At 60.9% G+C, this 8,027-nt stretch overlaps 1 pseudogene; it reads right to left on the bottom strand.

The window, feature by feature from the left end:
- Nucleotides 1-68: 68 nt before the first annotated feature.
- On the bottom strand, nucleotides 69-4,756 carry LOC102426614 (annotated as a pseudogene).
- Between the last annotated feature and the right edge of the window lie 3,271 nt (nucleotides 4,757-8,027).

Raw genomic sequence — 8,027 nt, 5'->3', positions numbered from 1 at the left:
ACCCCCACCTTAAGGGCCCACCCTCCCGGCTGTGCCTCCCATCCTCCCATGCCAGTGGAACAGCAGGATCAGCCCTGCGATGAGAAGGAGCCCTTGGCTCCTCTGGGGGACAGCCAGGCCCCATGCAGTCTGGGCCCCTCGGGGCGCTGGCAGTGGGGGGCACACCCCTCTGCTCCATCCTGGCTGCAGTGCCGCTTCCTCCCCCTCCCTGGGTCAGACGGGTCACACTTCCTCTTGCGAGGCTGTGAGGAGGGCACCAGCCCCAGAGCCAGTGCTGGCCGCCCATAGACCCCGAGGTCAGCCCCTGGACGGGGGGTCTTCTCAGCATGGACGGGGCCTCCCCCCAGAGCCTGCTTCTGAGACTTGGACGCTGCAGGTGCAGCTCGGCTGAGGCCTCGTCTCTGTCTCTGAAGGGACTGGGTCTGGGCCGCGCCCCGGGGCCCCCGACCTCCAGGGCAGGCCAGGCCCGAGGCGGGGACAGGACTCAGAGAGAGCGCGCAGGGCAGCAGGCGGCTGGGAGAGGCCCAGAGGAAGGCCAGGCTGCAGAGGTCCTCGTCCTCCTCACGGGGCCTGTCCGCTGGCCCGCGAGTCTCCCTGACAGGAGAGGCCTCTCTGGGGACGCAGGCCTCCCTGGATCCCAGTGCACAGTCAGCAGGCCCGTGGCCCTGGGGAGCAGAGGGGGGGCATCGAGCCCGGAGTGGTGGGTGCTCCTGACGCCCCGCAGAGACAGCAAAGGCCTGGGGCCTGGGCCGGTGGGCGCCTGCTGGGCCACGCCATTGCTGGTCCTTGAAGTCAGTCTCTGGTGGGCAGGCTTTGTCACTGACCCCCAACTGGGGGCCACGGTCACGCCTCTGGGCATCTTGGCCGGTCGCAGACTCAGAAGGACTTGAGTCCCCACAGAGGAGCACCGTGACTCGGGGGTGCCTGCACGCCCCCCTCCGTGGAGGCCAGCACTCGCTTCTCTACCAGCTGGGAGGAAGAAGGGACAGTGACTGGCGCTGAACACGTGTGTGAGGAGGAGGAGTGTGGGTGATGGGACAATGGCACTGGGGGAGGAGGGGGAGGGGACACCGTGACTGGAATCAACCACAGTCATGTGTCTCTCCTCTGTCCCCTGTGCCATATTCCCAGCTTTGTGGCCCCTCCCCTTCTGGGCCCCGACCCCCTCCTCTCTGTAGCCCTCTCCTTTCTGTTGTCCTGTCCTGCTCCCACCCAGGGCTGGCCCCTCGGCATGCGGCATGCAGTGCCTGCAGGAGGGGTGGTGTGGACACAGGCATGTGTGTCCTGGTTCTGGGCTGCTCCCTGCCCTGGTTTACCTGGGTGCACCCTCCCCTGGCTCCCTGAGGCCCCCACCCCTGATCTACCTCCCTCCCTCCCTCCCTGACTCACTAGGGCCTGTCCCTCCTCTAACTCCCCTGGGTTCCTGGGTGCTATGGCTCACTTGGGGACCCCCTCCCATCTCCCTAATGTCCACCCTCCCCTGGCTCACCTGGGCAGCAGTGAGCCCGTCTTCCTGCTCCAACTCCTCAGCTAGGGCCAAGGGATCCTGCTGTGTGTCTGGGGAAATTATCTGTTCTATGAACTGGGGGTCAATGACCTCCTCCACCTGGGACAGAAGGAAGCGGCTGTGAGCCCCTTGGCAGGGAGCAAACTGGGAGTCAGCGGGGCCTGGAGCACAAGTGGGAAAGCCAAGACCCACCGCCCTCCTGCTCAGGCGGGTGTTTTACTCCATCATGGTCATCAGGTGCGCACACTCACACACTCACACACACACACACACACACAGAAACACACACACACACAGAAACATACATGCACATACACACACGGGCACACCCATATGAACACAGCACACACCACACACACACAAAGCGCACACATGCACACACAGACACACACACTCTCACGTGCCCAGCTCAGGAACAAAGAGCAGAGCCCAATCCCATCAGCCTGGGAGAACCCAGGTCTGGGTGCTGCAGCGCCACCCTCTGGGATCTTACAGACCCGGAGCTGCCAGCCAGCCCACCTGGGTGACAAAGTCTTCCTGGGAGCACAGCTGGTCCAGGTAGCTCAGGAGATCTTCATCCTGCAGCCACTCCATTTCTTCATCTTCCCATCCTCCACCTGGCGCCCCCATGGGCGGCTCATCCATGATGTCCATGTCCTCTTGCTCGGCCTCAGGGGGGATCCCATTGCGGGACTCGGTCTCCCGGGGCAGCAGGGCTGTGTGAGCGCACTGGGCGCTGGGTACAGCCTTCCTGGTAGTGCGCGCTGGGCAGAGAGGGAAGAGGAGGGAGCGTGAGGGGATAAAGCTCCCACCTCCAGGGCATGCGATGCTGAGGGCAGTGTTCGGGGCATTAATATGGGTGCGGCTGGGTCGGGCCACCTGAAGCCTGTGACTATGTGAGGGGAGAGGCCAGAGGAAAGCACCCAAGAGAGTCATGTGTGAGGACATGTGGAGCCACCGAATCTCCAAGGGGCCCTGCAGCCAGCCCGCTTCTCAGCCGACTTCATGTGGGGCCTTTGACAGGGAGCGGGGGGGAGGGGATGAGAAAGTGGACAAGGTCCAGACCCCATTCAGACAAAGGGCCGCTGAGGCCCGACTCTCAGGGCTGTTTCCCTTGAAAGACCAAAGCCCCCCTGAAGGCGAAGGGCCCCTGTGGGTGGGACAGTGGCCTGCCCTAGGCCCTGTTGCCTTTGGCCATGGGCTCCAGTGGGAACGTGCTGGCCTACCTGGCTGTCCGCCCACCGCTGGGGCTGGGGTTCCCCGAGGATCAGGTCTCGGTGGGGCAGGATGGGGCTGGGTGTGCGCCCCCTTCTTCAACTGCAACTTCTGAAACTGCATCTGCTCCTCCGCCTCAAGCTCCATGAACCTGGGGGTAAGGGGGGCACAGCTGTGCTGAGAAGGAGGCCCCGGGAGCGGAGAAAGGCAGCAGTGGGTGGGGGATGGGAGAGCCAGGGCCTTGGGGCTGTCAGGGCCTGGACACTGTGGAGGCAGGAGGCTGGCTGAGCTCATTCCTGCACAGCCCCTCTGGCTGGAGTCTGCCCACGGGGCGAGCACCTCCCCCAGCCTGTCCTGAGCCTTCATGTCCAGCTCAGGACGGGTCAGGGTCAGAGGAGGGGGGAGCTACCAGGAGGTGGGACAGAAGCACCCACGCTCTGAAGCTGAGGGAGAGGCTTCCCCAGGAGAGAAGGGCCTCTGGGCTGCGGGGACCCCGTGCTGAGTGACAACCTCCCACCACCCTCCTCTCTGATGAGACCTCACCTCTGGACCCTGCCCCGAAGTCAGGCTCCCCACGCCCCCCCCCCCCACCTGTGGGGACCAAGGACCCTGACTCACTTTTCTGCCATCTCAGAATAGACCCTCCGGTCAAAAGTTGCTCTTGCGCTGCCATTCCTGCATGGCCTGCCCTATTCCCTCCTCCAGCGTCATGGTGGGCCTCAGGCGGGACAGGGACCGCAGCGCTGGCCTGTAAAGCCTCAGAGTCAGTCATGGCTGCAGCCTGGCCTCCACCCACCTGCCCACCCCAGCTCAGTGGCACCAGGTTCCCACCCCCACCCGGCAGGACTGAGTACCGGCAGGTGAGGGAGGAGGCGTCTGTGTGCAAAGACAAGCCTTCCAGCTGCTGTTGTCACGGCTTCACATCCACACCAGCCCGGGAACCGGGACTGGAGGCTGACCCTGCACTCGCACCCATCACTGGGACCCCACCCTCACACCTTCCTGCCAGCGTCCCGGGATCAGCCCTCCTGCAGGTCCCTCCCAGCTCCTCTGATGTGAAAGCTCCAGGCGTGCCCCCTGCCCTGCCCAGTGCACTCACATGAGGAAGCAGCAAAGAGCTCCCGCATCAGGACTCTGGGGAAGGTGCCCCCGGGCCAGGGCCTTGAAGCACTGCCAACGAAGGAAGTCCTCATACACACTCTTGGGGTTACAGGCATCATCCAGCGAGGCCTTGGGCCGGGAGGCGGCCAGGCCACCCTCCCTGGAAGCCCCGTGTGGCCATGGTCCAGGGTCCACTCGGGGGACGATGGGGGCCAGCTGGGCAGCTGGTGGTGGAGCTTGAGGAGGAAGGCCGGGATACCAGCCTCCATCGCCAGCCTGGGTGCCCCCAAAAGCCGAGGCGGGCATAATCGTCTCCACCGCAGTGGCTTCCAAGAAGAGGGGTGCAGGGCACACAGCACCCCCACAGATGGCCCCTGGAGCACTCCCGTTGAGGGGGGCCTGAGTCAGGACAATGGTCTGAGTCTGGGAGGGCTGTGGTCTTCCCCCTTCTGACCTGACCTGGTCCATGATGTTGCAAGCCCCAGGCCCAGAGGGGCCTTGACCCGCATCTCCTGCCACCAGAGGTGTCCTGGGCAAAGCGGGCAGCACCAGGGGGCGGCCAGGAGGGAATGACGGGGTCCCGAGGGGCGGCAGGTGCTGCTCCCAAGGTGGCCGGTGTGCAGGGCCAGTAGTGGGCGGGGGAAAGGGCTGTGCGGTGAAAGGAGTCATGGAGGCACCAGGCTTCAGGGTCACATCCGCTCCCAGCACTGCAGATGCTGTTGAGAGAAAGGAAAGGGTGAAGGGAGGAGGAGAACCAGCAAACAGCACTGAGGCGCTCTGGGCCCCCTGTAGCCACTGGGGAGTCAGAGCAGTGAGTCTCCCAGGGGAGGGCCATTGGGATGGGCAAACTGCGGAGGTGGCAGATGTCCTCAGGTCATTGTCACGCTCTGACCTCCAGTTGGGAATTACTCCACTGGAGAGCTTGCACCCCATCGCCAAGGCTCCCTGACCACTGTCTTCGAGAAGAAACGGCCCCAGCCAGCGCTGACCCTGAGAGCTGCCCTAAGGATTCCCTGGCACCGACCCTGCGAGCCCCAGGGCATGGCCCTGGGCAGCAGTCTGCTCTGGAGGCAACGACCCCAGGCAGACCCACTCCGGTAGTGACCTTCTCCAAGGCAAGTTCTAGGCACCCAAAGGGCCTCTGAGAACAGGCCGTCTCTGAAATATCAGGGCCCCATCTGCTCCTCAGTCTTCCCTTTTCTCAATAAATCACCCCCTTTCTGTCCTGGGTTTGCACAACAACACAGAAACACTTGAGTAATGTCTCTCCACAAGAAGGCACAGGGACCCTGATCTAACCCTTGAACGCACTGACCACCATGCACACGTGTGTCAGAACCAACAGTGAACACTCAACACGGGCCAGGTCCTGCCACTCGGCCCCAGCGCTCAGACAAATGGCCCCTCAGAAGCTTGTCATTTCACAGCCAGCAATAGCTGCAGAGGGTTAGAGAAGGGCCACGGAATGGGGCAAAGTGGGGCTGTCGGTAGGGGTTTCCAGAAACTTCCATAGCTGCTGTCCTGTTAGATGGGTCATGGGACTGCAGACTGTGTGAGGTCCTTCCCCTTCCAGCTCCCAACAGTGGAAAGTGAAGGCCCAGTAAGAAGCAGGTGTGAGCCGGTGACAGTGGGACACAGTTGTCTGAACACATCCCTGCTCAGAGGAACTGGAGCAGACCTAGTCCAGGAGAGCACGCTGCACACCGCGTGCCCCTAATTCCTCAGGACAGGCGGCCTCGGACGTTTACTACTGACACAGACCATGGTCTTCCTGCCCCTGTGCACTCCCCTTCCCCCTTAAAAAGGAATCCGTCTTCACAGATGTTCCACGGACACCACCCAGGCTCCACATCTGTTTTCTGTCCCTGAAGCAGGGACATGGACTATGAGCAAACCCCTCATCTCAAAGGTAAAGGGCAGGGCAGAGGGTGCGCCATGAGATACAGGACAAGAGGAAGTCTGTCTGAAGACCTGGGTGGCCACAGGGGCGACGATTCGGGACAGCTCAGGGAGCCGGGCCCTCTCTTGCTGGAAGTTACCCGGCCGCCCTGCCCCTGTGGAATCCAAGCCAACAAGCAGCTCCCTGGGCTGAGGAGGAGCGAGCTCTGGGCCAGAAGCAGGGGAGAAGCTCTGGGCTGCAGCAGTTGGAGGACCTTCCAGCCCAGCCCTCGGGGAGGACATTTCATTGTGGACTTGGCCACAGACAGCCCCACTGGACAGCTTTCTGGCTAAGACCCTCCCACAGCCCCCATTAGCTCTAGTGAACTCAGGTCAAGTCCCTTAGAAAGATACTGCGGGGCAAGCTCCAGGTGCCCCAAGAACAGCACACAGGACTAGGCTTTCCCGTGACCACCCTGTACCACCCCCACATCGCCCACTACTCCCCACACACACGTGGGAGTGGCTTGTCTCCCCTCTGGGAAGAACCCACGTGCCTGCTGCCGTCCTTTCTCCACACCCAGGCATTTCCCTGAGCCACCCTGACCCACCTCTAGGAGCCCTCCTGCCAGTGCCCTCACAGGTTCCCATGGGCTCCCAGCCTCCCAGGTGACAGGTGCTTGGAGGTCCAGTGCTCGCTCCCTCCCCTACTTCAGTCAAACCGTGTTTCCCCAGTGTCACAGTTTAACCCCAAGTTTTGAGGGACATCTCAGTGTTTAAAACATCCCCCCACCAATCTATAGTCTTACCTCCTACTGAAGCCATCCCCGCAGGCTCATTCACCGACCACTGCTGCCTAGTAGCCTCCACAATGAGAAAAGTCAAGTCGAGAATCCAGAGACTGACCTGCTCCAACAGCTGCTCAGCATCCAGTGGAGGGAAGGTTTGGATTTAAACTGTAGAATGTAGGGCTCCAGACATTCTGAGCGGGGGAGGGGCAGAGGACCAATGGGCTGGGGTGGGGGTGGGGGGCATTCCATGGAGGGCTCTGATAGGTAGGCGAGAACCAGCAGTTCCTTTCAAATTTAAAGTCACAAATTTAAAGACACACTAGCAGTAATGACCTTCTCTAAGGTAAGTTCTAGGCACCCAAAGTCACCTGATATGCCCTTTATTTCAGTTCTTGATCCATCACCTTAGTTCTGGGTCCCTCAACCTGCTTTCTATCTGGTCTTGGTTGACTTCAATACAGGCTGCAGTTTCTGGACAAAATTCAGAACATGCAGCCTGAAGAAATAATGGGAACTTATGGCCACCCGGAACCCAGTGTTTGAAATTAGGACTGACCCAGCAGAGGCAGCATGCTCGGTGGCTGTGTGCACATCATTCCTTAGGAAGCAGTCCCGTGGCCCCAAGTGCCGCCCAGTGCTGGGAGCCCTGCAGATGCAGCCGGCCCAGCCTTACAAACCATCCCCTTTGCTCCAGTCCATCAGGGCAAGGCCCTACAGCCTACAGGGCAAGACCAGACACCACCACTTTTTGTTTCTCAGTATTATGTTGTTCACTGTCTAATTTTTTACCTTTTGTAATATTTTAAAGAAGTAATGCCTTTGCATAGTTCACAAATTGTGCAAAATGGAAAATGCAGTGAGGAGTCTTTCTCCTGCCTCTTTCCCCTCTTGCAAATGACCAGAAAGAGAATCAGATGATTTCAGTTTCCTTGGAAAATATGACAAACTCAAGTGAGTTGATTCTGCTACTATATATGTTTTATTGCCAACTGCTATGTCAATGAAAACTGGCCCAGACAGTCACATTTTGATCAATGTTTGAACAACAATCTTGCAAGGGAAACATCTGTGAAGTCACCTTTATTGAAAACCTCCACGTACTGAATAAATACAGGAGGAACGGGGTCAGGGGCAGGCGTCTCTTAGAGTGTGTCCGGAAACCTCACAGGGCCCCCTCCCTCCACTCCATCCTCTCCTGCAGGGACAGCCTGGGCCCTTCCCAGGGTGCCTCGCGCCAGGACGCACGAGCACGCCCACTGGGGGCGGGACTCTGTCCTGCACCTGCTCCCAGCGTCCGTTGGGGCGGTTGGCGCCCACAGGCGCGCGCATGCGCTAACGGCAGGGCGGGTCCCCAACGGCCGCCCAGGCTGCACGCGGGGCCTGGCATGGCGGCCTCCGGAGTCCGTTAGGCAAACAGGGAGGTAAGGGGCGCGCGGCCCCCTCTCCCCTCAGGTGCCCCCTCTTCTCTGTGGTTCACCTGTGGGCTCTGTGCCCCGGGTCTGTGCTCAGCCCCCACGCCCTCACATATTTGTGTG

The sequence above is a fragment of the Myotis lucifugus genome, unplaced genomic scaffold, assembly GCF_000147115.1.
Source record: "Myotis lucifugus unplaced genomic scaffold, Myoluc2.0 scaffold_118, whole genome shotgun sequence".
Taxonomy (NCBI): Eukaryota; Metazoa; Chordata; class Mammalia; order Chiroptera; family Vespertilionidae; genus Myotis; species Myotis lucifugus.
The sequence above is the reverse complement of the archived record's forward strand: the minus strand, read 5'-3'. Positions and strand labels throughout refer to the sequence as shown.